This window comes from Prionailurus viverrinus, chromosome X (assembly GCF_022837055.1).
Source record: "Prionailurus viverrinus isolate Anna chromosome X, UM_Priviv_1.0, whole genome shotgun sequence".
NCBI lineage: Eukaryota > Metazoa > Chordata > Mammalia > Carnivora > Felidae > Prionailurus > Prionailurus viverrinus.
In genome coordinates, this window is record NC_062579.1 from 80836936 (window position 1) to 80862385 (window position 25450).

At 49.8% G+C, this 25450-nt stretch overlaps 1 protein-coding gene across 1 annotated transcript in view; it reads left to right on the forward strand.

Moving 5' to 3' along the window:
• The first annotated feature begins 15263 nt into the window (after window positions 1-15263).
• FRMPD3 (FERM and PDZ domain containing 3) overlaps window positions 15264-25450 on the forward strand; it is a 79216-nt gene continuing 69029 nt past the window's right edge. Inside the window, exon 1 of the mRNA XM_047845047.1 lies at window positions 15264-15492. The gene's annotated coding sequence lies outside the window, so the exon portion shown is untranslated. The remainder of the gene's footprint in view (window positions 15493-25450) is intronic.

The window sequence follows — 25450 nt, forward strand, 5'->3', positions numbered from 1 at the left end:
ACCAGGTCTGATTTTACACAGTGTTTATTTTCTCCTCGTTGCACCTCCAGGGCAACCTGCCCACTAGCATCTCTTGTTGATGCCTCCTTCTTCCTCCTTGCCTCAGCTAACCCTTGAGTCCCTTACCTCCTGTCTACTCTCAGTGTTATTTTCTTATCACCCCATTTCATTCCCCTTTTGAAAATACCTTTCCCTCTGCTCCAAATCTCCCCGCTTTTCCCTGCTTTCATTTCAGCTCAAGCCACATTAAGGTTGTAAAGCATTTTGGAAAAGAATGGGTATGGCAGGATGGCAAATAGAGCTTTATGGCATTTTGCTCTTGTTGAGCTCGGAGCCTGAAAACCAACAGCAATTCATAGCCCTGGCATTCCTTTGTCTGTGCAGGGCTATTAAGTAGCCCTAGATGAGGTCTATGGCCATGACCCACAATGTCTACTTTTCAGATGATGCAAAGTCACTCCAGGTAGAGCAGTATTAGCTTGAGCAGCACTTCCCAAATCGGCTGCCACAGTACCCTGCGTGTGAAGATTAATAGGTACCGTGGAGAGAAAAAGGGTTTCCGAGTACAAATGAATTTGACAAATGCTGGGTTTGATAAGCTAAACTTTACTACAGGGTTTCTCAGAGCCCTTAACATACTAATGGGAATCACGAGTCCCCAAGAGGACATTTAGAATCTTGCCACCCAAAGTGTGGTCCAAGGATTGCAGCATCGGCATCACCTGGGAGCTTGCTGGAAATGTACAGTCTCAGACCTCTGTCCCACACTTTCCAAATTCCAATCGGCATCCTCAGATCACAATCCTTAAATTTTGAGAAGTGCTGATTCTGAGTACCCTCCATTTCTCAACTTTTTTTTGTCAGTAGAACACTTTTTGGGGCCTCTTCTGTGACTTGTGTTCCCCACAACATACTTTGAGGGAGAGACTAAGGCTAGAAAGGCCTTCATAGGAATTTCTCACTGTCTAGAGACTGCACAGAAAGACATTAGCCAAAACAGCATTTAGAAATTGGGGAGCTGATTCATTATATGGTACCCAAAGACTCATTTTACAGGAGTTTTCGGGTCTTCCAAGCCTTGTGTTACCAGAAAGTCTTCTCATGGCCCCAATTGACTCATTTCCCCAATTAACTCATTTCCTGGGGGCATTTTAAAGCAGTACCACAGTTCTGCTGGTTTGTTCTGTTCTCTGGCCCAGATCAACATGTTCGTTTCTGAAACCCAGCAGCTCAGGATCCGAACCTCTAAAGAATGCTGCATGGTTGGTCCCCTGCTATAGAACATTAGAAAGGCAATTGTATAAAAGCTGGGCGACTTTTTGGTCCGGTGTATTATGTTCACTTAAGCTGTCATCCTTTTTCTTTCAGGCATTTAAGCTGTTGTGCCGAACATTACAAAAACGCTAGCTATTTTGTATTTCAATCTGGCGACTCATTTGGGGGCATTGTTAATATTTTATAAGAAAACTCTCATTTTTTCTTCCATTCACATGTGTGATTTTCAAGTGTGTTCCTGCATGGCGTTCATAAACATGATTTTTATTAAGTCTCGGGGCTCCATTTTTTTTTCTCCTCGGAGAAACACATCTCCAATTTTATGTTAAAAGTTAAATGGAAAATAGTCTTTGATATGTGAAAATTTGATTTGCAAGAAATTTGTCCAGGAGGCAACCATACTGTAGAGCAAGGTGCTGCCATGCCCAAGCTCTGGTTGGTGGCCCCCGGGGCAAAGCTCCCAGCAGTTGGCAGTTGGCAGTCAGCACCTTGTCAGTGGCCACTCTCCATGGCTGGCCAAGACTGTCTGCCCAGAGTGCAGGAAGAGGAGGTGACGTGAGCAGCAGGATGGCATGTAGGGATGTGTGGGAGTGGAGAAGACATACACTATTAGGCCCCTCAGGCTGGAGGGCCTGCTGACCCCAGAGGTTTTGCGCTCTGGGTTTGGAACCATCACTCTGATCTCCCCCGCCCTCCTGCCCGGGGCAGAAGCAACAGAGTAAGAGGGAATGGACTCTGGAAACACCTCTCTATGCTGGTTCAGAAGACCCGAGGCTTCATCTGAATTTCCCAGTTGCTCAGTGATGCTGGGAGCACTACTGTTTAGAGCCCCCATCGGTTTAAAGATAAATGCAGACCCACCCGGAAAAGGTACCCATTGATGCCAGTGTTCATCCCAACCTCCCTCACGTTACAAATGCCCATTTGTGGTGTTAAAAATGTAGGACACTCCCCACGATAGTGATTCTACTTGATTTTTTTTTCTCTTTACTGATGATCTATCATTGATATATTCAAGAATTTTCTTTGCAAGAAACCCATAGGCCTTTTAAGGAAAGGCACACAGATTGTTCTCTATACTTTATGCCTGGGTGTGAATGAATAATCGCAGCTACCATTTCCTGAGTGTTTACTACGTGCCAGGCACTCAGCTCAGCATTTTACATGCAGTATCTCATTTAATCCTCATAAAACCTTACTTCTCCATTAAAAAAAATCTTTTTGGGGGCGCCTTGGTAGCTCAGTCGGTTAAGCATCCGACTTCAGCTCAGGTCATGATTTCGTGGTTTGTCAGTTCGAGCCCCATGTCAGGCTCTGTGCTGACAATTCAGAGCCTGGAGCCTACTTCGGATTCTGTGTCTCCTTCTCTGTCTGCCCCTCCTCTGCTCATGCTCTGTCTCTGTCTCTCAAAAATAAATAAACGTTAATTTTTTTTAAAAAAATAAAAAAATATATATATATTTTATTTTAGAGAGAGAGCTATAGAGAGAGTATGCATGAGGGAGAGGTGCAGAGGGAAAGAGAAAGAGAATCTTTTTTTATTTTTATTTGTTTATTAAAAAATGTTTTTTAAATGTTTATTTTTGAGAGAGAGACAGAGTTTGAGCAAGGGAGGGGCAGAGAGAGAGGGAGACACAGAATCCAGAGCAGGCTCCAGACTCTGAGCTGTCAGCACAGAGCCTGATGTGAGACTTGAACTCATGAACCTCGAAATCATGACCTGAGCCAAAGTCAGATGCTTAATTGACTGAGCCACCCAGGCGCCCTAAGAGAGAGAATCTTAAGCAGGCTTTGTGCTCAGCATGGAGCCTGATATGGGGCTCAATCCTATGACCCTAGGATCATGACCTGAGCTGAAATCAAGAGTTGGACGTTCAACTGACTGAGTTACCCAGGCACCCCTCCATTTTAAAAATAAGGCAATTGAGGCTTGGAGAAGTAGGTGACTTACCCAAAAAAAGTCACAGCTAGTAAGAGGTGGAACCATGAGGCCAGCCCAGATCTGGGGGGCTCCCAAGTTGTGTTCTTTATTCCTCAGGCTGGGGGACTGGCTTTGATGGCAGGGAGTATTGGAAAGGCTTTGAATTCTGAGGGGGCAAATGGGCTTCTGCAGAAGCAAAAGGACCAGGGAGTTGAGGAGTGGCAGAATGTGCATTTGCCTCATAATTTTGCCTAGAGCTAGCCCTGCAAGCTGACCAAGGTTAAGGTGGCCCTCATAAACCACCCAGAGATCTAATGACAGAGCCCACTCCTGGATCCACCTCTACACACACAGCTATTCATTTGTATTCTCACAGACAAACTTCCAGCAGCACTGGACCTCCTTCACAGTCCTTGGTCACTCCCGACACACTCTGTCCCTGGGCCTTACACATGTTTTCCCTTGTGCCTAACAGACTCTTCCCCCAGATAGCTATAGAGCTCCCTCCCTCCCTTCCTTCAAGTCTTTGCTCGGTTGAAGAGCACTGAGGAGTCCCCTGATAACCCTCTTTAACGTTGCAAACACTCATCCAGAAACTGTATCCCCTTACTTTCTTCATTTTTCTCCAAAGCACTTATCATTCCCTAAAATATTAATAATTTCACCTGTTTGTCCGTTTATTGTCATTGGAATACAGGCTCCATAAGGATGGGAATTTGTATCTATTTTGTTCACTACAGTATCCCTGGTGTCTAGAAAGCATGTCTAGCACATAGTAGGAGCTCAATAAATATCTGTTGAATGAATGATGAAATATGCAGATAGCTTTAAACATGGCTCCCCACCTGTATTGATTCTACAGAGATACATAGGTTCTTTGAGATAAAACCAAAGGTGAGGTGCCTGGGTGGCACAGTCAGTTAAGCATCAGATTCTTGATTTCAGCTCAGGTCATGATCTCGGGGTCATGAGACTGAGCCCCATGTCGGGCTCCACGATGAACATATAGCCTGCTTGGGATTCTCTTCCTCCCTCTCCCTCTGCTGCTCCCCCCCACTTCTCTCAAAAATAAAATTAAAAAGTTAAAAAATTAAAAAAGTAATGAAATAAAATAAAACCAAAGGTGAACATATAAGAGAATGAGTACCTTTGTAGGTGAGAGGACACAGGGAGTACTCCACGCACAAAATGCCCATGTTTCTCAATCTGGCTAAAATCAAGGAACCATATGGTGGACCTCTCTTGACATCAGTTTTACTTACTCTTTGTATCCATTGATTGAGAAACACAGAATGACCACAAACTAATATAAATGTATGATATTTTAAAATGGATTTTGTTAATCATTGTGACACCTGCCTAATGTTTGGAATATAGCAATACATACATGTGTGAGATGTTTTAGGATAGTGCTTAAATGTCTAGTCTCTGGCACCTGTCAGCCAGGGTTTGATTTCTGGTGTTGCCACTTATTACCTCTGTGATATTGAGCAAGTTGCTTAAGCCTTTGTTTTAGTGTCCTTGTCTGCAAAGCAGGGCTAGTGATATACCAAGTTCATAGAGTTATTACAAAGATTCAATGAGATACTGCATGTCAAGCTCATGTAAAGAGTCTGCCACATAGTAAATGCTCCTCAAATGGGAACTGTCATCATCATTGTCGTCGTCGTCATCATCATCATCATCATCATCATTATCATCATTGGCTATTGATTGACATAGCCACAGGCGATGCTTCATAGTGTACAGATATGCATCCCCCTTGCAGTGCTCTGCAGTCTCCAGGGTCCTGGATCCATAGTTCTGGGAGCCGGTATGGTAGACACTAAGTGGTTTTGACAGTCAAAGAAGAAGGGTTGACCACTGGGTGAATAGGGGCATAGGCATGGTGAGACTGGGAAGGTAGACAAGAGGGAGAGTGTGCATCTTGGAATGGTGGCTCAATGCACACATTCAGAGAGGAAGCCAGCAGCTTCACAGGAAGCCTTTCAACACTTCTGAAATCCCAACTTAGCTAAAGGTTGCTCAGGAAAACAGACAAAGATAGTTATTACCGAATAGCCCTGTAATTTTAAAGTGTTTTGTCATCTCTGAGTGTTAGCTCTTGGAGAGTGGTGAGGCTGCTCTGTTCTTCACCCTATTTGGCCTTGCATTCCACAGAATTCTGAGTTCCAGATAGTAGCCCATTAGTGGCAGATTGGGTCTAGGTGACCGGAGCCTTTTCTCTGTGATATTTCTCCGCTCATCCGCCACCCCCAGATGGGGACTCCAGAAAGCTGTTTCTGAGACAATCTTTGGGGCTGCAGCACTAACAGCAACCAACTGTGGGTAGCTGAGCTGAGAGCAGTGGTGGGTAACCAGTGAGTACAGGTACTGTCCGCCATGGTGCTGGATTGCTATGCCCTACAGAGCTGGAAGCACAGGGCAGATTAATCAGGGGGTCCACTGAGACCTGGTGGTTCAAGGTATCAAAAAGAAGAAGGTCAGGGATGGAGCTCAATGTGGGGGGTGGGGTGAGGAGAAGTGGTCACCCCCTGAAGCTAAACATGATTAGACAGGAACCAGTCCACCCATGGAGAGAGCATGCAAGCTGTGCCCATAGGCTGACTGATTTGATGAGAGTTGAGTACCGTCTGTGATTTTTTGCTCAAAATGGGCAATTGAGCCAATTAAACCTTCCCAGGGAAGAATAGGGAACCCCAGCTTTCGGTTTTATTTTAGGAAGCTGATCTTTCTGGAAAGACAAAAAACCCCAGTGGCACTTGGCAACATGCCACAGGGAGGCCTCTTCTTCTTGACCTTCAGGTGGGAAGCTCCAACTCTTGTGCAAGTCAGGAATTTTTGTTCTCAAACCAAGGATCTTAAAAAGATAGCTCTGTCAGTCTTGTATGAATTGGCTGGGGCCCCTTTCTCATTTCTCCTGGAAGCCTTGACTTCATTCTTGTCATCATGCAAGTGGACAATTTGTACCTGTCCAGCCCTTTCCTGGACCTTATGGGGAGTTCTGCTTTGGGGTGTTATTTGCATAGACAAATGCAAACTGGCATCTGTCAGTTTAGCACCTCAAGCCAACGAGCCGGAGCGGCGATGGGCAACCTTCTGGGCAAATACCCTGGATATTGGATTTAAAAATGACAGTGTCAAATTGGGGCTAATTTGCATAGGCTTATCAGGTTAATTACTACAATGTCTCCAGGAACTTGAAAATCCTTGAATTCTTATGCAACCAGAATGCTCAGAGTCTGTTGCTATGAAACTTGGAGTGTAAATTACCATGAATACCATTAATCTGTTCACCAGGAGGTTAATTTGCAATTTGTTGGCAAATCACATGTGGGTCTTATAGCAAGAGTGTGGGTGGTGTTTTTGTGCCAACGTGTGGCCCTGTCTGTGTCTCTGGGGGTGCGTGCGCGTGTGCCTGTGTGTGTGTGCATGTGGCATTGGGACCGGCACTCTGTGGGAACGCACATCCTAGGTTTTCTCACTGCTTGCTAGGTCTCAATGGGCTCTTCTGGCACATCCTGGGTCCTAGGACATGCACTTTCAGGGTTGGAGGGCTGTTGTGCCGAGCAGTCTTTGACCCAGTGCCAGCTTACAAGACATTACCTCCTCCTGAGACAGGATCGCAAAGGTATCCATTAATGCTTTAAAATCATCTGGCTTTTCTGAAAGATGCTCTTTCCCCTTAATGGTTCTCAAGTTGTTTTTGTGCACAGGCAAGTTACTCCTGGCAAAGGAACTCAGATCATGTAGAGGCACCAGGGCAGGGACGTCACACTGGGGTAGTACATGGTGACAGGGACCACACCGGGTGGGGGTGGAAGGAGAAGACTGCTGAGCAGAGCCAGGAGGTTTCCATGGCTGTGCCCAGTTACTGTGAATGGGGAGAGAGGCAGGGTGGATGATACAAAACTTACCCCAGTTGTACTGGCCGGCTCCCCCACGAAAGACTGGTACTTACAACAAAGTGAGAAAAATCCCCTCCTGACTTAGGCAACAGGCTGTGAGGTGTGACTGAAGGGGCGCTGGAATCCCTCTCACCTGGAAATACCTCCCAGCTAGCCTCCTGGGGCTGGAAATCCCCTTTGGACAGAGGCATCAGAGATTCAAATATGCTGCCTGGGAAGAAAGACCTAGTGGGACAGCAGGATGTGAAATATCTCAGTTTTGATGCTCAGGACGGATCTGCCCAGGAAGTGCCCAATGCTTTGGGGACACCCTGAACAGCCTTGGGGATGGAAGCCTGTGAGTCCATCACAGTGAGGGGCTATTCAAAGGAACAAGGGCATGCTGAAAGTTGGGGAAGGCTCTAAAAACAGCACATCCACTTACCCCACAGGTGAACCTTATAATAATCCTGGGGAGGGAATAGAGAATTTGTGATGTGGGTTTGAATAACTCGGTGGCTGGGGCAGGGGTGGGCGGTGCACACAGAAGCAGATTTAGGAGGTCTACAGGGAGCCAGAGAGCCCCAGAAAATGTGGCTGGGATGATGTCCTCTTGAAACTTTCACTTCCCAACATCCCCATCAATCAGCATTTCCTGAGTACCTATACTTGTGCTGGACACTGGGAATACAGTGGGCAAGATATATGCCTTGCCCTGCCCCCAAGCAAGCTCACATTCTAAGGGAGGGTAGGCTTTTAAATCAGCTCTGTCTGGGAAGGCAGATCAGGCTCAAAGAGGGTGTCCCAGAAAAGGTAACTTGAGCTGAGGCCAGAAAGATGTGTAAGCAGTTGCCAGGTAGACAAGGTGGTGGAGGGCATTCTGGGTAAAGAAAGAGCAAGTGTGGAACTATGAAAGAACTTTGTGCAGTCTCCACAAGCAGGGTAAGACTGCCTTCTCCCTAGAGAAGGAAATGCCATCTTCCTTAATAAAATGTCACCCATAACTTCCACGATTGGCCCTAGAAGGAGACCTTTTCAGCAGGGAAGAAGCATCCATAAGATTCACCTTCCCCTGTAACTTTGACCCATCACAGGGGTCTTTTAATACTCCACAGTATTGTTTAGACCAGGTTGAAACTTTTCAGACAAAACCATATATTAAATTTTTTAATGTTTATTTTTGAGAGAGACAGAGACAGAGTGCTAGTGGGGAAGGGGCAGAGAGAGAGAGGGAGACATAGAATCTGAAGCAGGCTCCAGGCTCTGAGCTGTCAGCACAGAACCCAATCTGGAGCTCAAACTGACAAGCTGTGAGAGTATAACCTGAGCTGAAGTCGGTTGTTCAACCGACTGAGCCACCCAGGTGCCCCCAAAACCATATATTAAAGGCTAGGGGATGACAAAAGGGATGCCAACTTTCATTGAGCACTTTCTCTGAGCCAGGTGTTATTCTAAATGTATATGTACACATATACTCATTTAATCCTAATAATAACTCCACAAGGTAGGCATGGTACTATTATTACCATTATGCCCATTTCACAGATAAGGGCCAGAAAGCTAGTCTAGACAGTTTGCCCTAGAAAGTATCATTCAGTCATCTTTGACTGCCCGGGCCCCTGGACCTTCCTCTCAGCCAACCTCCATGGGCCAGAGGCCACCTATAGTCCCAGCCACCTACAAGTGCCCTCCCAAATAAGTGCCTGGCCTTCCCTCCTCTCACATTGAAGAGGCAGTGGAGAAGAATGGGGTGGAGGGATCATATGCTCAGATGCCTCCTGGGCCAGACACAAAGGAGTGAATGTATTCACTAGGGCAAGATCAGATGTGTGCCCAAGAAATATTTCGTTCTCCTCTTTATTATTCTGTTAATAAAAACAGCACCACAACCGGACAAGAATGATTTTGAATGGCAACTGACACCTGGCCCCCTGGCTAGGGTACGGAAGCAGTGGTGGGGACAGGGGTGACCTGGAGAGATCCCATCCCTCATCCAGAAGAGGCACTTCTACTTAGCTCCAGCTGATCATGGCCAGGTGGGACTTTAAAGGCCCAGGGATGCCAGATATCCAGAAATCCAGATTCTTACATGGAATCTGATGATTTTTAAATGTTAGCAATGAATCAAAAAATTTTTTTGAAAACACCATGCAGGCCAAACAAAACACACTTGTGGCCAGGTGACCTTCTGGCAAGTAACTTGATCTCTGGGGCCTGGACTCTCTAATATGTAAAATAGGGGTAATACCACTGCATATGCCATGGGGTGAGTATGAAGATTAAGTGAGGTAATATAAGTGAAATACCTGTTGGGATGATTATTATTCCTTGGGAGTTCCAGTCTTTTACCTGAGGAATATCTCTTTCTAGGTGACTGACAGGAAAGTCTCTGTCCTTCACCTCCAGAGAGGCTCCCTGCCTTACTCAGGGAATTTAGCTCCACCCTTGCTGGCAGAAGATTCTAAGGCTATGCTTAAAACACAGCGATTGGCCTACGTGTATACATATGGGGAGGGGGATGCATTTCTTTATTTCTACCCTTTAACACAGCATACTGGGTGCTGACTGATTTACCAAGCCATTCCAGGCCTGGGGAGGGGCTGAGAAGATGTATAGAATGATTTCCTTCAGGCAGAAAGGAGGCAACTGAGGCAGGGAAGCTAGGCCATTGTTCACATGCCAGCCTACCTTCAGTTCTTTCTGCGGATACCTCAGGTTCTTAAGAAAGCTCTTGGCTGCTAAAGCTTTTACAACCTCATCTTCCTTTCAAGCTGTGACTCTCCCCCTTGGATGCAAATTAGAAACACTTGAGCAGCTTTAAAAAAATTACTGATGCCGAGGCCTGACCTTCAGAGACTCAGCGACCCCTCACACAATCTTAAGCAAAACTGTATATGGGTGTGTGTGCACATGTGCACTTTTCTGGGGACTTGGTTGGGGCCTCAGAGGGCAGTGTCCACAATGAATGGCATAAACGTGTGGGGTACTATGGGGAACAGCCATGACCTTCTCAGCCATCACACAGTATCCATCCAGGTAGACTGGCCTTCTCACCTCTGGGAGCCCCAGTTTCTTCTCCGGTCCCACGGGGCTCAGTAATCAACACCTTCAGTGGTTGTGAGGATGTACCGAACCACTAAAGCATGTACAAGAAAGGCCTTTGAAAAAGCCTAACCCACTCTCCACAGGGGAGGGCCCGTTATTACAAGGTTAAGGAGGGTGTGGGTGGAGAGGTAACAGAGGCAGCGGGAAGCAGCAGTACACGTCGAGAAAAGGCCACACACATTAACAAAGCAGCTCCAAATGCAAGCAAATTAATACAGGGCCCAGCAAGAACAGAACATTCGCACCGCAGGGGCAGAGCACCCATTGAAGCAGCTAGGCCTTGGCAGGGGGAAGGAAGAAGAATGACACAGGGAGGGGAGACAGGGGCCAAGTGAGGGGGGTTTTCAGTGGTAGGGAGGCTTGCTCTGGCTAAGAGAAGAGAAGGGGTCAGCCACGGAGGGGAAGAAAATGTGGTGAGTACCCCAAGTAGGCCAGGGGAGCAGGCAGGAGCATCTGAGAGTGTCTGGTGAAGGGAAACCAGTGACGGGTACAGAATCAGTGCCCCCTTCAGATAATAGTAGGAGGAAGGGTCCCTCCAACCTCAATACATTTGGCTTCATCCTATGGTAACTGGATCCAAGACCACAAGGCAGAGAGGGTCACCAGGGAAGCTGCTACTAACTATAGGGCCAGACCCTCCACTTCTTGCTGCTTTTTCTTTCTTCTCTGGAACAACCAGGACCCACCTGACTCAGAGGCAAGGAGTGGAGCATATGTCAATTCAGGAAGCCCTTGACACATCTTCATAGAGAAATGGTCTGGAAAGGGGGAGGGACATTGGACTAGACCAAAATCCTGGCTGGGTGGCTCAGTCAGTTGAGCATCTGACTTTGGCTCAGGTTGTGATCTTGCGGTTCGTGGGTTCAAGCCCCACATCAGGCTCACCGCTGTCAGCCTGTCAGCGCAGATCCTGCTTCAGATAGTCTGTCTCCCTCTCTCTCTGACCCTCCCCCACTTGCGCACGCGTGCTCATTCACGCGCGCGCACGCTCTCTCTCAAAATAAATAGTAATGAGAAAAATATTGTATTGCCTGTATGGCTCAGGCACTGACCAGGAAGGATGAACAGCCCCTAGAACTAGAGCAGCATTCTAGAGGGCCCCTACTAGCCAGGCATTAACCCTCTGGTTGCTGGATCAGAAGGAGGTGGGGACAGTTGGAAGGCACTGCGGGGGGGGGGGGGGGGCGGGGGGGGGAGTTGCGGGGGGCGGGGGTGGGGAGTTGAGGCAGCAGCTGTTTAATGATCATTAAGTCACGAATGTAAAATCTGACTAAGTGTGATGGTGGTACAGGTGTTCACTGGTAATGTCAGCCCTGATCCTGGGGCAGCTGGAATCAGTCCTGGAGGTCATAGGGGATTAACATGCAGAGAGCTACTGCTGGGGATTTGAGGGTTCCTGTCTGCAAGCTGGGGTGGGGGCAGTGAACAAATTCTCCCTTTGTCCCCCGGCCAAGGTGGGTCAGACGCTGGCTGCATTGTTGAATAGCAGTGCCTGGGTCATGCCCATAGTGGCAATCCTTCATACCTGTCTAGCTTCCATGCATACGCAATGCCATGCCCAATGTTCTCGAATGAGGGCCCATTCTGGAGGAAACATCAGTCTATTTCAGTGCTATTTAGCCTAGAATCTGAGCCTGACAGAATAGGAAGGGACACTACAAATCTGCTCTCTTTCAACTTAAGGAGAAAGTGAGATCTAGAGAGGGAAAGTGTAGGGCCATACATCTAATTAGCTCCAGAGCTGGGATGAGCAGCAAGATGTCCCTGCTCCCAGCCTGGTGTATTTTCTATTGCTTTCTTTGCTATTATTCCAAGCCTTCATTATCGTCAAGGGAAGATGCCAGAATATCCTCAGGGCCAACCATACCCATAGGTAAACATGATGTGATCAAATAGGTCTCCTCAATTGCCTGTCACTGTGCCTGAAATTTCACCATCGGTGATTCTTTCCTTTGGATCTTGAAGCTTTCCAGTCTTTCTGGGGGATATAGGTGTGGAATTTGTTGACAGTCCCGGAGAGAAAGACTTTGTAAATTGGACTCAGGTTATATAGCTCGGGGAGAGCAGCAGCAGGTGGCCGGGGGGGAGGGGAGGAGGGAGAAGATGCAGGCTGAGGTAGACATGGGGACTCAGGGCGAGGATCTGAATCCAGGGCCCAGGCCACCCTGAGTGGGGCAGAGGAGTATTTGATACACCCACACCCAAAGCATCCATCAGCCTGGCTTGGGTGCCCAAGGAATCATTTTCCCGGGAGACAGTACTGTAACCCGAGGGGCCTGAATCACTGGCCCACTCTGGGGAGAAGGACAGGAGAGTAAGGATAACATCAGGCTGTCTGGAGTGGCCGCGGGGGGCACTTTATTAAGAGGAGGAGCCTGGGCAAGATGGATGTGACAAGGGTATCTATGAAGACATTGAGAGGAACCTCAGCTGCAAGAGGGATGGGCTCCAAGACTGCCAAGGGAAGTGTGTGGAGACTGCCTATTTGGCGCCTACCCCCCAGGGACCTGCTGAAGGTGCCCTGGCCCAAGGCTAGGCTCCTTTCTGTTGCTGCCTCTGACTTCCATTCTGGTTTGGCTCCAGAGCTGTGCAACGCAGCCCTAGGCTTGGCTGGCCATGGTGCCCATGTTCCCCATCAGTTGTAGCACTTAATTATCAAAGGGGCTTCAGGGTGACAGTCTGGTGGGAAGGCGGGAGAGGAAGGAAAGAGGCTAGCAGATTTGTCTGGAAAGGGTTTGCCTGGCAATACCCTGTGTTTCCTTTAAGTATATGTTTACTTGGGGGTAGCAAGAGGTAAGGGAAAGTGCTTCTGGAACTTTGGTAATTAGCATAGTGTTGTAATTTAGATTGTAGGTCTATTTGGGGTGCGGGGCTTGTTGGGGTGTGCTGAGCCAGCTGAAGACCCTCTCAGAGACTTCACTAGTTCTGTTGTAGATCTCAGCCAGCCAGGCAAAGCCAGAACCCCTAACATCCCCCCAAAGAGAGTATCCGCCACCCTCAAGGCCACCTTCTGCTGTCTGATATAAGTCCCTTGCTTCCTAAAGGGGTGTTGCTGGAGGCCTCAAGTGGTTTCCACCCAGACATGTACAGTGCCGGGTTCGGTGGGCTCTGGTGGTGGGCGGGGGGAAGGGGGGATGCTAGGGTTGCCAGGAATTAGAGACCCAGAGCCAAGACTGTCCCCTGGGACCACTCAAGTCCCCCCAAACAATCTGCCTGGCTTAAGGCCAGGCCATCACTAACCTGAGTGTCATAGGCACTGCTGAGGGAAGATGATATTTCACAGAGCAGAGACTCCTGCCCAGGTGAGGATCGGTGATTCAGGGAAGATGGAATTCAGTGCAATGAATTTGGGAAAGTCAGCCAGGAATTCTTCTAAGCTTTACTTCCCAGCAGCCCCCCTCCCACCTCGGAGATGGACTAATCCCTGACATTCGTCTGGTGGCTTTATACTTTTCAAAGCTCCTTCACATCCATTTTGTCCACTGAGCCTCACAAACAACCCCATGAATTAGGGCAGGAAGGTGTTATTATCCCTGTTTGACCAACAAGAAAACTGAGGCCTCAAAAGGATACATGACTCATCCAGGGTCACACAGCTATTTAGCCAAAGGGCTGGGACTTAAAATATGTTTCCTAACTTGCAGTACTGTGTGCTTTCCACCTCCCATGTGTGCGGACGCCCCCACAGAATCATGGAAGTGCCCAGCACCCAGCATGGTGCCTGGCACATGATAGATGCTAATAAATATTTGCTGAACGAATGACTGAATGGATAAGTAGGAACAAGGCAGGGGGGAATACAAACTGCTCATTTTTTAATGATCAGAATGGAAGGGCAGGAATACTAGGTTGTTTCATCATTTTGACCAGAAAGGAAGGAGTAAGAGATCTTTCCCATTTCACAGATGTCATTGTCAAGGCAGGAAGATGAGGGTAGCTCCCATAGGGAAGCCACAAAGCTTAATCTCCCCACAGGCTGCTTTCTACTCACACTTCATACATTTTTTTAATGTTTATTTATTTTTGAGAGAGACAGAAACAGAGCGCGAGTTGGGGAGGGGCAGAGTGAGAGGGAGACACAGAATCCCAAGCAGGCTCCAGGCTCCAAGAGCTGTCAGCACAGAGCTCCAACGCACCAACCCACCAACCGTGAGATCATGACCTGAGCCGAAGTCAGACGCTTAACCCTCTGAGCCACGCAGGTGTCCTTCTACTTACAGTTTAAAGAGGAATGAGTGGTGTGGACCCTCACTCCAGGACCAGGAAGGAGTCAGATCAGCCCTATAGGAAGATCACCCTCCTCACCCTGTCCCTGTGAGCCTCTTCTCTCCCCGTGTCCCCGCCAGAGGCTCCCTGAGGTTCTGCTGTGGGAGGGGTCTCTGAGCTCCTTTAGGGCCTCTGCACCTCCCCCCACTTTGATCCTTCTAGCATAACGCAGACAGACCTCACAGGCTCGGTGCCTGCCTCCTGTATGGCACCTGGACCAAGACTACTTTTCTGTACCTTCTTGTGTGTCCCACAAGGCCTGGCACATAGTAGGTGAATGGTCTGGGGTAAAGAGGGATGGCCACTCCATGGCACTAGGCACTGCAGTCAGTATCCAGCCTCCTGAGGTCCCCATCTCCACCCTCATCAGCAAACTGGCCTGGAGTTGCCACTCGTCCCCAGTGCTGTCAGAGAAATGGGGACACGGGAGGTGGAGACGCGGGTATTCAAATGTTGCTTTGCAGCAGCACGAAGTGGCTCCTGAGGCTGGCAGCAGCGGAATCTGAGATCCCACTGGGGTCGAAGCCGGGCCCCACCACTTACTGCTTAGCCCGCGTATCTGGGATGATTTGCTTTGCTCCCCTGGACGTCGGTTTTAATTTCTGTCAGCTGGGGAGGATGCTGGGGTGAGAGAATGGATGTGAAGCCCGGGGACCGGCACCGAGCGCTCGCTGGATTATCCGCACGGCCCCTCCCTGGCTCCCCCGCGGGGCCCGGCCAGGGGGGACGGGAGGCGGGGGCTCCTCCGCTGCGGACTGTGGGGCGGGCGCGAGGCAGCAGACGCCGTGTTTACCAGCGGCCTCGCTAGTTCGCCACCTCAGCCGCGGCTCTGGGGCCGAGCCAGTCGCCTCCTTCTTTAAGATTCTGGTCACAGCAGGGGCTGGGTTTCTAAGGCAGTCGTGATCTTTCTCTTTCTACAGACACCGCTGTCGCTCCGGTCGGCGCGGGGCACAGCTGGGGGCAGCGCAAGGGGGAGACGGCGACGGGGTTCCCGGGGCCGGGCAGCAGCCCAGCCCCGGTCTGGAGAGGGCTCCGACAGTAAGTATGGCGCTCCGAGCGGCCGGGGGTCTGGCTCGCCTGGGAGGAGGCCAGAAAGCGGGGCACCCGGCCGCCGAGGCTGGAGTCTGGGGGATTTGGGAGGTCGGCAGCCGAGCGCCTGCCCCGCGCCCCCCCGCACCCCCGCTGCCGACCCCTCCGAGTGACTCCGGGCGGTGCGGGCACGGGCCCCTGGGCCTGGGTGCGCGCCCCCTCGGCGCAGTCGGTGGACGGAGTTGGCGCGTCGGGAGCCGACCTCCGCCCGCCCGGCCGGGAGCCCCGAGCCCCCAAGGAGCCATTCCGGGCGTCGGGCCGCCGCGGGCCCCTTCGCCGCACCGCCCGCGAGGGAACTGGAAGACGAGATGCGCGGGGTTGAGGGTTTGGACGCCGTGGAAAAGTGGCGGCGTGAGCGGGAAGTTTTCCGCTGGAGCGGGGGGAGCGAGGAGGGAGAGCAGGAGCAGAGAGAGCGGGAAGCCGGGAGGCAGTCGTTGGTGAGGGCAGACAGAGGTGACCCCTCCTGGGGCCCGGGCCCTGCCCTCCCCGCCGCCCGCTACGCCCATCCCCCACACCCTGGGCGAGGAGCCCCAGCTCCCGGGCTTCGAGACGCCTGCACCCCCTCGCACACACCCCCACCCCGGGCCCCAGCTTCCCCAGGGCCCAGCCGCCCAGGCTGGCCTGCCCTGCTGCCCTGGAATGGTCTCAGCGTTCACGCAGCATCGCGGGACTTAGAAACAAGACCACCCTATCAGGTGGTGCATTACTTGTAGAAACCTCAGCAAATCGGGAAATGCTGGGGCATACCTGTCACTTTCTTTTCCTGAGCTGTGTAAAATTCAAGGGCGGGGGGAGGGGGGGATGGCTGAGTTCATAAGTCACTTAGCCTCCTGCTCAGAAAAGACCCCCATCTCCCTTCCACTCCTCTGCCCCCAGTCACTCTTCTTTGCTGAGAGCACTGATGATCACAGTAGGCACATTGCTTTTGTGCCAAGCATTGGGCTAACAAGCTTTTAGGTAGCAGTAAGAGTCCGTGTTCAAGAAGAACAGTAGCTGGCACTCACTTGGGGCTTTCTGTGTGCCTAGCACATGTAGTATATTTAATCTTCACAACAAAGCTGTGAGGTAGATCCTCACATTAGCACCATTTTACAGATGAGGAAATTGAAGTGATGGAAACTGAGAGGTGGACAAGCCCAAGGTCCCACAGCAGGGGAGAAGCAGAGATGGGATCTCCACCCCCCTTCCACTGTTAGCCATGAGAAATGTTGTGAGAAATTGGCTTTAATGAAGTTGTAGAATGGTTTGTTTTGCCTACAGAAAAAGTTTATTTATTCTGTAGATCGGAAGTTAGAGCCCAAGGTCCAAATGGATTTGAACCACCTTCATTACATTCTGTGGAGAAAGGCAAACCCAGTGGGCTGTAACAGGACAGTGGGTCCTGTTAGTAAGTGCCTAAATAGAACAAAGATCATAATCATTGCTAATAGCCATTATCGATGGAGCACTCACTTTGTATATTTAATCTTCACGGAGATACTTTTAAGTAGGTACTATCATGAGCCCCATTTTACAGATGAGGGAACTGAGACTCTGGAGGTTGAGTAACCTGTCACAGAATTGGGATTCCAGCCCACATCCCAGGCTGGAGCTAACCTTTGGCAGATTTGTGCAAGAGGCAGACGTTCCCCCATCACCTACCTGAGCTGGGCCCCTTGAGCTGTGCCCTCCTCAGCCAGTTGCCCAGAACTCTGCACCATTCCCTCCTTTCCTCAGCCCCTGTTTGCATGAACAAAGGGATCGTACAAGTTGTAGAAGAAAGGGCTTCCCAGAAAACATGAGGCATTCTGTGTGGATTTGGGTTTTGTTGTTGTACTAAGTGCCGTGCCTGCAACATCAAGAAGTTGTTCTGCTTTATAAGTTTTATTAATTAGACAAGTGTCTGGTCTGCTGGCTTGGAGTTGTTAATCCAACATTATGGCTCTATCTGAGTACCTCTGCTAGGAATTATTTTCTGAAAAGTTTTTAGAGCCTTGCTTGCAATGCTGAGCAAAGCCATCTTCCCACCTTCTGGGGAAGGAGAGGGGGCTTGTGTCTTGGCCAGGATTTCAGTAGTAGGAAATACTGCTAACGCTTGAGTAGTCTTATTGCTGTCCTACTGATAGTCAGCCCTCCTACCCCCAGGATGGTCCCCGTGGGGTGAACAGAATGTGGCCGGGCCCCAAGGGGAGGGGCTCTTCTGCGTCACATGTGGCCCTGCGGGGGGACTCCACCACTGGCCCTGGCCCTGGCCCAATAAATAGAGCTGGCTTCAGTGGGCCTTCTTCAGTATGGCCATACTAGGGCATGTGAGTTTTGTGACTTTGGTCTCCATTACTGTGGATGCATCTCAGTGCATCTGCTGGCAAGCTACCTTTCCCTTTTCTTTCTGTTGTGAGAGGGGGGCCTTCCATGTGTAGCTTTTGGGCAGTGTGTAGATGTATGGCTGGTAACCCCAGCGCTGGGCTGTGTCCCTAGTCATCAGTGTGGCCTCCCTGAATGCCCCGCCACATCTCCGAGGCCACGTGAAAGGAGCCAGTAGGTAGCTCAAGTCCTCTGCCCTCATTCCTGCAACCAGAAATTGAAGATTCCCTTCAGTTTTGCCTGAATTTGTTCCATTATTTCTTCTTTTCATTGCAGAGGCTTAAACACCTAGAGGTTTCCCCCGTTCCTATTATTCGTTTGCTGTCAAATTTGACATTCCTTTCCTGGAAGGTCCTTCGCCTTGACCATCTGCGGACTCCTATTCACCTTCACCACTCAGCTTAGTTGGGGGGACCGGGAGGGGTGTCTGCTGGAAGTCATGGGGGTGGTGGGGAATGGGCCCTCCTCCGGAGCTCTCATAACATCCTCTGCTGCCCCTTGTGGTTCCAAGTGACACATGGTTTTATGTTTGTTCACACACCTGCTCCCACCTCAGACCACAGCCTCTCTGAAAGGGAGAGATGGGGCCTGTTTTATCTTCATATCACCAGTACCCAGCACCATGTCTGGCACATAGGAGGTACTTGGTAAATTTTTGTTGCGTATATGAATAAATGCATGAATGAATGCATCTAAACTCTGGTGGAGGGAGCCCGTGACTCAAGCAAGGGTCTCTGCTATTGTTCCCCTTACAAGCAAGGAGATAGGAGCGAACTAGCATTATTCTACAATCGAGTCCCAGCTCTGCAGATTTTAATCACTGAAAAAAATACAAATACACTGTAATGCCAAAACTTGAATGCTTGGGGAAGGGCTTTTATGGTTAATAGAATGTTCTGGGTAACTGAGGGTTAGGCAAAAAAGCTACACACACACGCGCGCACGCACACACACACACACACACACGCCTTTTTTCCTTACCCTTCTTGGTTCTTTCTAAAATGCCTGGGTCTGGTTTTCTACCTTAGTGAGTCAAGTCTGGGGTCCATGGTTGAATCTGTGTTGCTGAGGAGGGAGCCTGCAAGTTCTCAGGATCCCCTAGGATTCTGTCTCCCCCAAGTCTGGTTGGAGAGTAGGGTGCGATCTCCTTACCACCCCCACCTCCACCCAGAGACAAGCCCACAGGCCCTTAGAAGTTTGCAAATTTACTGCCCTTCACCTCCAGGAAACAGACAGCACCCCTTTACCAGCCTAACAACACAGGTGAGGTGCAGAGTGTTTGCGTGCTAACTCATGCTCTCTGATATAGTAACTCAGCACTTGCCCTTGCCCTTGGCTTTTATTCTTAGGTAGAGAGTTCACCAACCTCCCTCTCCCTTTTCTGATTCCATAAGAGCTTCCTTTTCTTTTTTTAATGTTTATTTATTTTTGAGAGAGAGAGAGAGAGAGAGAGAGAGAACACACACACACACACACACACACACACACACACGAGTGGGGGAGGGGCAGAGAGAGAGGGGGACAGAGGATCCGACTGCTGACAGCAGTGAGCCTGATGCAGGGCTCAAACTCATGAACTGTGAGATCACGACCCAAGCCAAAGTCGGATGCTCAACTGACTGAGCCACCCAGGTGCCCCAGGATTTTCCTTTTCTTTAGGAAAGACCTTATAATTTGTTCTTCTCTCTGAGCAGAAAGATGCAATCAGGCAGGAGAGAAGGGGTCTCGGCCTGAAGCTGTATTTGGCATCTCTGGACACCTCCAGACAGGGTGATATGAGTTTATCAGGCCTCTGCTCACATAGCCTCTTTTGTGGAGTTGCTCTTGGCCTGATTTCTGCACTGCCCCCACCTGGATACTCCTGGATGGACATCTTGAAGATAGAGCACAGGGAGGAAGCCGAGGATTGCTCCTGTCTTTTCCCTCACCAAAGGTCAGCCTGGTGCCTGCTGGGCATGGTGCCTGAGCTTCAGGTTCCACCTGCATCGTGTCAGGCAAGGAGGGGGCAGATGGGCATCTAGGCAAAGCCATGGGATAGATATGCCTTTCTCTCTCCAGGAATGTCTAGACTGGCCTGCCCATCTCCTCCTAAGCTCCCCAAGGGGACACTGGGGAGAAGACCTCTTGCCCCAGCAGAACCAGACATGAGAGAGAAGAAGAGGGAGAGTAAACCTCTCAATTTCCCGCTTCCTAGCTAACCTCTCCTGGCACCCCCTCCCTCACTCAGGCTGTTATCTCTGTGCCCCTGCCATAGCCCCCCTGCTCCCTTCTGTCTCCAAGCCTGCTCTCAGTGCCCTCCCTCTGGACTGGCCCAAATATGGCCCCTCCTCTAGAAAACCTTCCCCTGCTGCTTCTGGAAGTCAGCAGAGGGTGGACAAGGGTGAAGTAAATAACTTCCAAGATCCCTGCCAACTCTGAGATTCGGCTGTTTGACCAGAGTCAAGAGCTGGGGGCATCCTAGGCTGGTGGCCCAGGCTGTCAATGCCTGACAGCCTCACGGAGAGGAGGGAGACTACACAGCCAGCCAGCCAAGTAGGCCCTTGTTTGGCTTCAGGAGGCTTTGCTGGGAGCCCTGTATAGCCAGAGCCTGCCAGGCAGCCCCCAGAGGGGTGCTATTTGAGCCCTGGATCTTTGGCTGCTAGAGGCAGCTACTTGTTGGGATGTTCCCAGCAGCTCCTGCCCACACCTGCTCCCCCTATCCAGCCTCCAAGCCTTGTTTACAGTTCAGTCCTTGGCAGACTAGAGGCTAGGATCCAAGAGGAGAGAGAGATCTGGGTGGCCAGGGACCCTCTCCTGGCTTAGCATTCTGTGCCAGAGCACTGAAACCCAGCCTGGCCTCCGAGAGATGTGTTCACTGAGGGGAAGAATTCAGGCCTGCTGCTCCCTTCCATGCCAACTCCACTTTTCCCATCATGACCATTCCCTCCCAGCTTAAAGAATTCTCTCCCCTCCCTATTTTCTCCTCTTGATCTCATTCTCTTTCCCAAGAATAATACAGCCTCTGGTCGCTGGGGGATCAACCCAGGTCAGGATGGCACCCCAGGTGTCTTCCTCAGGCTGTTTCAGATGTGCCCTTGCTCACCACGTCCCTATCTGTGAAATGGGGAGGGCCATCGTGGTGTCAGTATGGCATAACCACAGTGCCCCTTCCCAAAGAGCTTGAGCACCCCAAGTCCATATCAGAAGGCTCTGATTGTCATGTGACCCTTTTGCAGCTGCAGGAGACTGAGGGAAGAGCTGGGAGTGGCCCAAGGGCATTTAGAGAGCAGGTGAGGCACTGGAGTGGCCCCAATAGAGCCAATACAAGTTGGTGGAGTTGGTGGAGTTGGTGGCCATGGGTTCTCTGTTGGCCTCATCTTCCTCAAGCCTGTCCTTTGTCCTTCACTGTCTCTGAGGCCCTCCTCTTGTCTCACGTCTCTACTTCTGTGTTTTTCTCTGCCTCTTGTCATGCCCCCACCCCAGCTCTGTCTGGCCCCCTTTCCCACTCAGCTGGCTTCCCCTCCATTCCTCTCTCTCTTCCCCTCTGGCTCGATCTCTGCCTCTGCCTCCTTCGAGAAATACTTGGTGTGGTACATGGAAGGTGGGATCAGGGGTGCCCAGGACTCTGGAGTGATGTGACCCCTCCTTTAAGCTTCCGTGAATATTTCCTTGCTCCTGTTCGCCATCCCTGCCTCTGCCAGTGACAAGTGAGCAGGAGCTAAAATACAAGGATCTCCTCGCTAACTCCCACAGCTCAGTGGCAGCAGCTTCAGACCTTGTGACCCACAGTGCCGTATGGCATCAGCCTCACATCTGGCACAGTCCTCACATCTGTCACTGGGCTAGCAGCCCCAGAAGGAAGGGTTTAGGAGCGTGTCTAGGCCCATTAGACAACATGTCTGAGTCTATTGGATGTGTAGCCCCTGAGGGGAGAAGTAAGGAGGAGCAGGGGGGAGTGGCTTCCCAGAGGGTCCTCTGCAGCATCTGCTCAGAGGCATCATCTGAGCATTGGTCTTTTGTGAGGTGACTCCAGGCTTCCAGGTATTTGTGGAAGGACAGATAGCCTCTGGCTCTCTACCTTCCCCCTTGTGACCTGCTAGAACAGGTGACAGGTGTTCTCCATCCCAGCCCACTGGGGAACAGCAACTGTTTGGACAACCAGAAAATGAATCCAGACACAAGCAGGTTTTCTAGAAGATGCCTCTTCAGGCTCAGCTGAGGAGGAAGTTGCAGGGCCATGAAGAACTGGATGGTAATAGGGAGGCAGCCCTCAGAAAATAACCAGATCTGGGATGCCTGGGTGGTTCAGTTGGTTAAGCATCTGACTTCGGCTCAGGTCATGATCTCAAGGCTCATGAGTTCGAGCCCCAGGTCGGGCTCCTCACTGGCAGCACTGAGCTCGGTTGGGATTCTCTCTCTCTCTCTCTCTCTCTCTCTCTCTCTGCACCTCCCCACTTCTGCTTTCTCTCAAATAAACTTAAAAAAAAAAACGGATCTTCTACCCAGTAGGAGACTGCTAGGAGTGGGAAGGGCTATCCAAAGCCATCCTGTCCAACCTCCAGGCCTCTGGCCGTTCTGAAAGAATTATTTGTCCTTTAAAGAAACATTATTTTCCTGAGAAGGAATAAGTGTTAGATTTCTCACCCTCATACCCCTAAAAGGACTGGAGCCATGCCAGCTTCCATTTCTTCTTAGATCGTAGCTCTCCTATACTTTTCCTTTCACTCCATTTGCTCCCCACCTTTGTATTTGGCCAGAGATGTTGAGGGGTTTCTCCCACCAGCCAGACTCCCCATCCAAAAACCTGTCTTTCACAGGCTGAGACAGAACCAGTAGGCATTTGATAATGAATTGCATGGAGTGGCCTAGGGATCATAATTTGTATGCCTCAGAATCACTCCTACCCAGGCATCCATCAATCCATTTAGAAAATATTTATTAATCACCTGCAATGTGCCAGGTACCATACTAGGTGGTAGAAACGCCATGTTGAACAAAAGAGACACAGTCAATACTCTTATGGAGTTTCTAGACAAATAATCACATAAATGAATATATATAATGATGAGACTCCTGAGGGAAATAAACAGGCTGTAGTGATGGGGATAACCAAGGCAGAGTTCTCAGGGAAGGCCTCTGGCCTCTGTGAGGAGGCGATACTTAAGTGGGGACCTGAAGGGTGAAAGATCAACCATGTGGAGAATGGGAAAAGAATTTTCCAGGCGAAAAAGGAATGCCAAGTGGGAGGGCCTTGAGGTGGTAGAGAACTTGATGTGTTCAGAAATGGAAAAAAACACCAGTGGGGTCAGATTGTACCAGGCAAGAGTAAGAATAGCTTAAGAAGGGTTTGGCAAGGAGGACAGGAGGAGATCACACAGGGTCTCTCGCAGGCCATGAAGGAAGAATTTGGATGTTATTCACTTGTAGTGGGAGACATGTGCAGGGTTTTGAGCAGGAGGAGAGCAGCAGGATCTGATTTGGACTTTGCATTATCTATACAGACCAGACTGAAGTGGGGGCAACCGTGGCCTCAGGGAGACCAGGACGGAGGCGTCTGCAGCAATCCAGGGGACGGATGATAGTCACTTGAACAGGGTGATAGCCGTGGAGATGGAGAGTGTTGGTCAGATTGAGAAGGAACAGCAACCAAGACTTACCAAGGGATTTGCTGTTGGGGGTGGGGGTGGGAGAGTGGTGGTGGAAAGGGAGGGACAGGACTCAAGAATGACTCCAAGGTTTCTGGCTTGAGTTATTAAAGAGATGATGGTACCATGTACTGAGATGAGGAAAGCTGAGAGAGGCCTAGACTGGGGGGCTTGAGTTATTAAAGAGATGATGGTGCCACGTACTGAGATGAGGAAAGCTGAGAGAGGCCTAGACTGGGCCTAGACTGAGTTCAGTTTTGGACATGTTAAGTTTAAGAACTCTGTGAGACATAAAAGCAGAGATGACAGAACAGATCGTTGGAATATAAGAATTTGGGAGCTCACAGAAGAGGTGTGAGTAGAATACAAATTTGGGATCGTGTGCATACAGGTTGTATTTAAAGCCAGGGGACTGAGGAAGGGCGCCTGTGTGGCTCAGTCAGTTAAGCATCTGACTTCGGTTCAGGTCATGATCTCTCAGTTCATGAGTTCAGGCCCCACATTGGGCTCTGTGCTGACAGCTTGGAGCCTGGAGCCTGCTTCAGATTCTGTGTCTCCCTGTCTCTCTGCCCCTCTACCGCTTGTACTCTGTCTCTCTCTCTCTCTCTCTCTCTCTCTCAAAAATAAATAAAAAATAAAAAAATAAAGATTAAAAAAATTTTTTTAAAAAGCCAGGGGACTGAGGAGACCACCTGGAAAGAGAGCAGAGAAGGGAAGGCCTGAGACTGAGTTGGGAAGAATGGCAATATCTAGTGATTCAGTAGCAGAGGAGAAGCCCACCAAAGAGACGAAGAAAAAAAAGTGGGCAGAGAGGTTGTTGGAGACTCAGGAGACCATCACAGAAGTCAAGAGAGAGTACTTCAAGGGAATGGCCAACTCTGTCCAAAGCCAGTGAGAGGTTGAGTAAGATAAAAACTGAGAGTTGACCTTGAAGGCCATTGATGACCCTAACAAGAGCAACTCTATGGAGTGATGGATGTGGAAGCCAGATTATAATGGATTGAGGAGCAAGGGGAAGATGTCAAAGTGGAGACAATATGTGTGGAAAACTCTTGAGCAGTTTTTCTGTGATGGGGAGCAGGACAAAGGGACAGTGTAAGAGGACTGTGGCATGGAGGGAGGTGGTTTCAGTTTTTTCTCTTAAGGATGGGCTATTTCCATCAGCATGCTAGCATGATTCTAGAGAGGCGGAGAGATCAATGAGTTACGGAAGAGATTGAATGCCCAAAGGAGCAAAATCCTTGAGAAGATGAGAGGGGATGGTACCAGAGCATAAATGAAGAGATGTGCCATTAGTAGAAGAAAAGAAACATACTCCATTTTAATTGGAGGAAAAAAGGAATCCGGGGTACAGGTGTAGGCGGGGTAGAGTATAGACTCGGTGATGGTAAGATGAGGGAAGGAGCTCTCACTTGATGGTTTGTGTTTCCTCAATCACGTACGGACAAGGTCATCAGCCAAGGCATGTTGGGACCAATGGAGAGATGCAGAAGATTGAGCAAAGAGGAGGAATTATGAAATAATCACCTTAGAGAGTGAGAAAGTGGTGGCCAGACAGCACTGTGGGCCCACACCAGGTTTGAGACCGTGAATATAAAGTGAAAGCCTTGGACTCCACCATGTGTTTTTTTCTCCAACTGCCTTCAGGTACTTGGATGCAGGCACAGAGAATGCATATGGTTGAGGTCATTGAGGAATGAGGTTTTGCATGGCAAGAATAGCAAAGGACAAGGAAATAAGGGAGTTAAAGGCAGGTGCAAGAGAATGGTCATAATGGTAGACCAGGAGCTCTAATTTGGACATGAAGGGAAACAAAGATAAGAGGGAGCTTCAAGGACAGTAAGAAAGTAAATATGGGAGGGGTGCCTGGGTGGCTTAGTCAGTTAAGCTCAGGTCATGATCTCGAGGGTTCATGGGTTCAAGCAGCGCGTCAGGCTCCG